The following is an 8,704-nucleotide window of genomic DNA, read 5'->3' as shown; positions in this document are numbered from 1 at the left end:
AAAATATTCATCCTTTGAATTACAATTTATTCAAGACTTATTCGATGTTGAAAACTATTCTAGGTGCTAGACACAAAAGAATGGGGAGTCTTGTGCTATGTCAACTTAGCTAAGCAGGAACCACGTGCTTTAGAATCCCCTTTTGGGTGTGGTTCTCCTTTAGCGTTGGCCGCTAAAAATATCACCATATTTGGTAGGAGCAAGGACAGGGAAGCAGCAGCTCTGAAAGTCAGCGTGAGGCACCTGGTGCTGCCGCAGTCCGCACTGTCACTGACCTGCCACTCACCTCTCTGGCATCAGGCAGCAGCTCATGTGCAACTTCTGCTCAACTTCTGCTGCCTGCGCTCCTCCTTCAGTTTAAATGAGTGATCCCCATGGTGAAGGTCACCAGCTCCTCCTGCACATTTCACACATCACCAAGGCTGAGGGTGCTGTAGATTGAGGGTTGTTGTACACTCCAGATTCATATGTGGCAACCTAATCCCCCACATGATGGTATTTAAAGGTGAGGCCTTTGGAAGGTGACTGGTATGAAAGAGACCCCAGAGAATTCCCTCACCCCTTCCCCCACATGAGGTTACAGGGAGAAGACGTCATCTATGAACCAGGAAGCAGGCTCTCATCAGGCACCAAATCTGCCAGCACCTTGGTCGTGGACTTCCCAACTTCCAGAACTGTGAGAAATAAACTTCTGTTTCTTATAAGCCACCCAGTTTAGGGTATTGTGTTAAAGTACCCTGAACAGACTAAGATGGACTGGGTGTGAGAGGGATGTGGATTTTAGTTTGTCCTCATGGGTTTTTGTTTGTCCCTGGTCTCTCTATTTCATGCCCAGAGTTTCTTCCTGCCAACCAGCCCATGACCAAAGTCCTGTTGACTTACAGGACCTCGGGCCGCCACCAGCGGCAAGGTGGCAGTTTTCCATAGACTTCTTCATCAGCACCCACCACTCCATGAGTTCTAATCCTCACAAGAAATCTTCCTTTGATATTACTACACATGATTCTTTCTGTGATCACATCTGACTGATAGAAGGAGAGATTGATCAGAGGATCATAGACTGTAAAAGTATCAATTATTTTAAGGACTCAGAGGAAGAGCTCAAGCTACAATGAGACAGTATATCTACAGGGACTTAATTTAGATTGGGGAAAGGAATGTCAGGGTACACCCTTTGAAGAAGTAACATTTTAGGTGAGACCTAGAGTTCAAGTAGACGTTAGCCACATTGAGGGCTAGACAAGGGGGGGTGTGAGAGCTCTGAGATCTGCCCCACTGAAGGAACTGAAAGAGGAAGGGCCAGAGCAGCCAGAGCAGAGAGAAGGAGGTGGCCCTGGAAGAGAGGGACCAGGTCATCGGGGCCTGTTCCAGTTCAAGGTCTTGAGGTTTATTCAAAAGGGATGTAATAGGAGCAAGGTTTTGTTTTCAAAAATTATTCTGGCTGCTATATAAAAAAGATGATTATATATTTGAAATGATTGGCATCTGATGGTTGGGAATTAAGTATTTTCTATAATGGAATTTAAAATTCAGTACTTGCTGCCTCTTGAAATTAAAAAAAAAAACCCTCAGAGATGCAGGAAAATAAAGACCTGGTACCAGAGTATGAAAGCCTAACCATCACATACATAAAAGGTAGCTTTGTTGTTATTCTTGACAAAGCATGGTACAGTATCCTAGATGCTCTGTGCCTTACACTGTTAGCAAACTCTCTGAGATTTTGAAGTAAGGAAAACTCTACAATGTCAAGATCATTCCTACAACAATGCATTAAAAAGAGATGATTTGAACCGAGTTGAAAACCATGTAGGTCTAGAGACCCACCTCAGGACAAAAGACCATCACAGACTAAAAGTGAATGGCTGGAAACAAATTTACCAAGCAAATGGACAAGAAAAAAAAGCTGGGGTAGAAATTCTCATATCAGACAAAATAGACTTGAAAAAGAGGGCCATAAAGAGAGATCCAGAAGGTCACTTCATAATACTCAAGGGAAGAATCCACCAAGAAGACATTAACATCATAAATATATATGCACCAAATGTAGGAGTACCCAAATATATCATGAAAATCTTAGAGGACTTCAAGAAAGATGTTGACAGCAACACAATTATAGTAGGGGATTTTAACACCCCACTATCAAAAATAGACAGATCTTCCAAACAAAATATCAACAAAGATATTGCGGCATTAAACAACATCCTAGAGGAAATGGACTTAATTGATATATATAGAGCCCTTCTTCCCAAAGAAGCTAAATACACATTCTTTTCAAATGCACATGGAACATTTTCAAAAATAGACCACATGATAGGACACAAAATGAGCCTCAACAAATTCAAGAAAATTGAAATCATACCAAGCATCTTCTCTGACCACAAGGGACTGAAATTGGAAACCAACCCCAAAGGAAAAAACCCAAAACACCCAAAATCATGGAGACTGAATGGTATGCTATTAAACAACGAATGGGTCAAGAATGAAATTAGGGAAGAAATCAAAACATTTCTGGAAACAAATGAAAACGAACTCACAACAAACCAAAACTTATGGGACACAGCGAAGGCAGTCCTGAGAGGGAAGTTTATAGCAATACAGGCCTACCTAAAAAAGATAGAAACATTTCAAACAAACAACCTAACCCTACGCCTGCAAGAACTCGAGGAACAACAACAAAGACAGCCCAGAGCAAGCAGAAGGAAGGAAATAACCAAGATTAGAGCAGAACTAAATGACATAGAGACTAAAAGCACAATCCTAAGAATCACTGAATCCAGGAGTTGGTTCTTTGAAAAGATAAACAAAATAGACAAGCCTTTAAGTAGGTTCATCAAGAAAAGAAGAGAGAGGACACAAATAAACACAATCAGAAATGAAAGAGGAGAGATTACAACTGATACCATAGAAATAGAAGGGATTGTAAGAAATTACTATGAAGAACTGTACACCAAGGAATTTGAAAACCTAGGGAAAATGAACACATTTCTAGAAAAATATAATCTTCCAAAACTTAATGAAAAAGAAACAGAAAATCTGAACACACCAATAACAGCAAAAGAAATTGAAGCAGTAATCAAAAAACTCCCATCACACAAAGCCCCGGACCAGATGGTTTCACAGGAGAATTCTACAAAGCATTTAAGGAAGAGCTAACCCATATTCTTCACAGACTATTCCAAAAAATTCAGAAGGATGGAAAACTCCCAAATTCTTTTTATGAAGCCAACATCATCCTAATTCCAAAACCAGATAGAGACACAACAAAGAAAGAGAACTTCAAGCCAATATCGTTGATGAACATAGACACTAAAATCCTCAACAAAATATTGGCAAACCGCATCCAACAATATATCCAAAAGATCATACCCCATGACCAAGTGGGATTCATCCTAGGGATGCAAGGATGGTTCAATATGCACAAATCAGTAAATGTAATACATCACATAAACAAAAGGAAAGACAAAAACCACATGATCATATCAATAGACACGGAAAAAGCTTTTGATAAGGTACAACACCCATTAATGATAAAAACACTCAGCAGAGTGGGAATAGAGAGAGAATTCCTCAATATAATAAAGGCCTTATATGAGAGACCTACAGCCAACATCATACTCAATGGGCAAAAACTAAAAGCTTTTCCACTAAGATCAGGAACAAGACAAGGATGTCCACTTTCACCACTTCTATTCAATATAGTTTTGGAAGTTTTGGCCACAGCGATTAGGCAAGAAAAGGAAATAAAAGGCATCCAAATAGGAAAGGAGGAAACAAAACTGTCACTGTTTGCAGATGACATGATAGCGTACATGGAAAATCCTATAGACTCTACCAAAAAACTGCTCAAACTAATTAATGAATTTGGCAAAACAGCAGGTTACAAAGTCAATATCCAGAAATCAAAGGCATTTTTGTATACTAACAATGAATCAGCAGAAGCAGAAATCAAGAAAAAAATCCCATTTGATATAGCAAAAAGAAAAATAAAATACCTAGGAATAAACCTAACCAAGGAGGTAAAAGACCTGTATACAGAAAACTACACAGCACTGAAGAAAGAAATCAGGGAAGACACAAACAAATGGAAACATATACCTTGTTCATGGATTGAAAGAATTAACATCATCAAAATATCCATACTACCCAAAGCAATATACAGATTCAATGCAATACCTATTAAAGTACCAATGGCATATTTCACAGACATAGAACAAAACACTTCAAAAATTTATATGGAACCATAAACAACCCTGAATAGCAGCGGCAAATTTGAGAAAGAAGAACAAAGTAGGAGGGATCACAATACCTGATATCAAACTGTATTACAAGGCCACTGTAATCAAAACAGCCTGGTACTGGCATAAAAACAGGCACATAGACCACTGGAACAGAACAGAGAGCCCAGAAATCAACCCAGCTCTCTACAGTCAATTAATATTTGACAAAGGGGGCAGTAACATAAAATGGAGTAAAGATAGCCTCTTCAACAAATGGTGTTGGGAGAACTGGACAGCTACGTGCAAAAAAAATTAAACTTGAGCACAAACTTACACCATACACCAAAATAAATTCAAGGTGGATAAAAGACTTAAATATAAGCCGAGACACCATTAAAGTTCTAGAGGAGAACATCTGCAAGAAAATCTCAGATATTTCACGCAGCAACATTTTTACCGATATGTCCCCTAGAGCAAGGAATATAAAGGAAAGAATAAACAAATGGGATCTCATCAAAATAAAAAGCTTCTGCATGGCGAAAGAAAACAGTATTAAATTAAAGACAACCAACTGTATGGGAACACATATTTGCCAATGATACCTCATACAAAGGTTTAATCTCCAAAATATACAAAGAACTTACAAGACTCCACTCTAAGAAAACATCTAATCCAATTAAATAATGGGAAAAGGACTTGAACAGACACTTCTCCAAGGAGGACATACAGAATACCCAGAGACACATGAAGAGATGCTCAATATTGTTAGCTATCATAGAGATGCAAATTAAAACCACAATGAGATACCACTTTACACCAGTCAGGATGGCTATCATAAACAAAGCAACAAACAACAAATGTTGGAGAGGGTGTGGGGAAAAGGGGTCCTTAGTTCACTGTTGGTGGGATTGCAGACTGGTACAACCATTATGGAAAACAGTATGGAATTTTCTCAGAAAAATAGAAATCGACCTGCCTTTTGACCCAGCAATTCCGCTGCTAGGATTATATCCTAAGAATCCTAAAACATCAATTTCAAAGAACCTATGCACCACAATGTTCATAGCAGCACAATTTACAATAGCCAAGAACTGGAAGCAACCTAGGTGCCCGTCAGTAAATGAATGGATCAAAAAAGTGTGGTACATATACACAATGAAATTCTATGCAGCAGAGAGAAAGAAGGAGCTACTACCCTTTTCAACAACATGGATAGAACTGGAAAGCATTATGCTGAGTGAAATAGGCCAGGTGTTGAAAGACAAATACCATATGATCTCACCTTTAACAGGAAGCTAAACAATAAAACAAAGCAAGCAGAAAAAAAACAAAGACACTGAAATAGAGAACAAGGGGACAGTGACCAGAGGGGAGAGGGAAGGGAATTTAAGGGGAAAAAGGGGGAGGGATTTGGAGGAACAAATAGGAAGGACACAGGGATGAGAACTAAGGGGGGTGGAAATGGGAGGGAGGTGGGGAGCATGGGGCGGGGGAGGCTGGGATGGGAGAAATAGACAAAAAACTGTACTTGAAAAATAACTAAATAAAAAAAAAGAAAAGAAAACCATGTAGGCCTTATTCTCACACAGAGGTTTCAAATACCCACTGAATCAGTCTTTTTCCATTTGGTCTTGAGTTATCTACCTGCTGATAATTTTTCCTGCCAAAACCTCTTGTTCTGCAATGTAGATGCCTTCCATCACCTCTATGGCACTCAGGAGTTTTATGTGTTTTTAGTCCTTCCCAGGAAGGGGTTTTGAAGCCACAAATCATCAGTATCAAATTTGAAAAGTAGATTTGCAAATTGACCCTTTTGTAGTTTAAATGCCCAAAATGTGAGTCACATAAAGAAAAAATAACAGTGGTGATGATATTGATGGTGATAATAACGATGAAATATGGAGGAGGTAGGGGAAGACTGGCTTAAGAACAAGTCTTAGCAATGGAAAAGCTTAAAGAAAATATAATTATGGGTTTGAATTTGTTGTTTTTCTCGAAGAAAGAAAACCAAAAATAGAGAAGTCTGATAAATACTGAAAAATAAAGAGATGAGAAATAGGAGGTTATAATCATGAGTCTGATGCGTGAAAGGATTTTGGCAGTATGAACAAAAGGGGGCAGACACAAGAATCTTTTAAGAAGCAAAGGCAACAAGACTTGGAGTCTGATGAGTTGTGAGCAGCATGGGAAAAGTGGTGACTCAGTGACGATAAAGTTGAAATGGAAGGCCCTGGAGAATGGTGGCGACATTTTTTATTTCAAAAAAAAATTGAAAACTGTACTGATGAAGAAGGTGGTAACTCCAGGACTTTTCTGTAGGTCAGCAGAGAAATGGAAACTCCTTTTAAAATAAAACAGAATTTCCATTTTCTTCAGGTATTCAAATGTAAACAAATTACTTCATCTTAGAGGCTGAGATCTCTGATACCTGAGAAGGGACTGCTTTATTTTTCAAGATAGCACAACACGGGGACACAGTCTCTCAAGCCAGAATGGGTGTGGCCCTTAATTGCATTTGACCTTTCAGTTTTTAAGTTTGTAGCCTTGGTTTATGAATGCAGAGGGATCATAATGGAGTTGGCGAGGTAATGGTATGATTGGTATCTTGGTTCTTTGTATTCACATAAACATACCTATAATTATATTGTAGACAAGTAGTGTTATAAGCAATAGTGAACATGCACTTGGATATTCTCCTATTCAGATTACAAACTCCCCATGGTGTTCACTGTAACAAGTTTCCCCTAAAAGTACATGTTCTTGGGGCGGGGAAGGTGTGAGGGGGGGTGGTGTTTGCTGCCATCATCTACCTGGCACCTTCAGTCCCAGCTCCAGTGACCTTTTCTCTTGCATCTTCTGGATTTCTCACACACCTTCTCCCTGTCTGGGCCTTTCTCTGCTCCTAGACTTCATGTGGAGGAGAGAAGATGCCATTATTTACGTGGTTGGCAAGAGAAAAATAGCAATTCTTATCAGTAATGAAAAACTACCCAGATGGAGGAGTTGTGAACATTCCATTACTTTGCTCAGAGTCATAAAAGGCTGAGGAGCTGGGGCTGAGCGTTATGTTTTTAAACTGTAAATGTGACCTGCTGTAGCTTGTTTGGAGTTCGTTACTAAGGGATTATGGCTCCAATTTCAGGATCCCAGCAGAAAGCCTCAGGAGCCAGAAGAGTGTGTCGTATAGATTCTACACTGCTCCTGAAAAGGGACTTCTCATGCTAGGCATTCTGATTCCTTTTTTTCCAACATAAAAGCAATATCCATTTCAGCTTTAATTCTCTTTCAAGTCTACCATGGACATTCAAAATCTTCTAAATATTAAGACAGCCTCAAAACCTTATCCTTGGAAAGGCTAGAGCCTCAGAAGATGTGGGAATTTCTTGGTCAAAACTGTCCCAAGAGTCATTGTTTCATGGGTACCAACCTTTATTTTGGGATGAGGGGAAAGCTCTGGAGATGGTAGTGGCAATGGTTGCACAGCGGTGTGCGTATACTTAATGCCACCGAACTGTCCACTTAAAACTAGTTAAAATGGTACATTTTCTGTTACATATATTTTACCAAAGTTTAAAAAAAAGTCAGGCTAATGATTGACTGAAGAAAAAAGTACGGCAGTGTATTTGGAAGGGTCTGGTATTGTTCTATTTTTACTCTAGTGATTACATGTCTGCTTAGTAATTATTATACTCACCTTTGTTTTATATTTCAGGGTATAACTCTATTTCCCAATAAAAAGATCAATCTAAAAGTGAAAAACAAAACTATCCCAAGTGGTAAGAATTATGAGGCCTTGGGAAATCCCTTTCCTTGCTCTGGGCCACATTTTTTATGTTTAACATGAGATGTTAGACTATGAGATCTTGGAAGCCTTCCTATTGCCAACATCCTGTAATCACACACAATACCTACTTGCGAATGAAACAACTACAAAGAGCAAAAATCCCAGGCTTATTCTTTATTTTGGATTGTGTTTTTCTTCACAGAAATTGAAAAATCAAATGGAAAAAACCCTCAGGGCAATAAAACTCACTGATCAATGTTAAGAAATACAGGTTGTGTGAAACGTGGCCCAGGAGACGCTGGCTGCTCTAAGTTACGGACGTGCAAAGAAAGGAGTGCTCATCACTGAACCCTGGGTGGCAGGGAGAAGAAAAGTCACAAGATGTCAGGTGGGATAGAGAAGGGAGAGGCAGGCGCGTGGGAGCTGGAGAGATAGGACAGGGCCCTCACATCTGGAGGAGGAAGGGGCAGCACCCACAGTCTCCCTGTCTCTGTCAAAGGCAGTTTCTCCAGTGCCAGCCCTGCTTCCACACAAAACCAAGTTCTCCCCCATCCAGACCCACCCCAAAAGGCTCGATGGGCAACTACACATAACTCATGCCTTCCTTCCTTATGATGTTCCCACTTCCTGATATGCTCTCCATCCTTTGAGGTCCACCTGAAGTCTTCACTCTCCTTGAGGCTTTAGTGTGTCACCCTGTCCC

Source organism: Artibeus jamaicensis, unplaced genomic scaffold (assembly GCF_021234435.1).
Source record: "Artibeus jamaicensis isolate MK-2021 breed Jamaican fruit bat unplaced genomic scaffold, CSHL_Jam_final contig_391, whole genome shotgun sequence".
In the NCBI taxonomy this organism is placed as follows: Eukaryota; Metazoa; Chordata; class Mammalia; order Chiroptera; family Phyllostomidae; genus Artibeus; species Artibeus jamaicensis.
The sequence above is the reverse complement of the archived record's forward strand: the minus strand, read 5'-3'. Positions refer to the sequence as shown.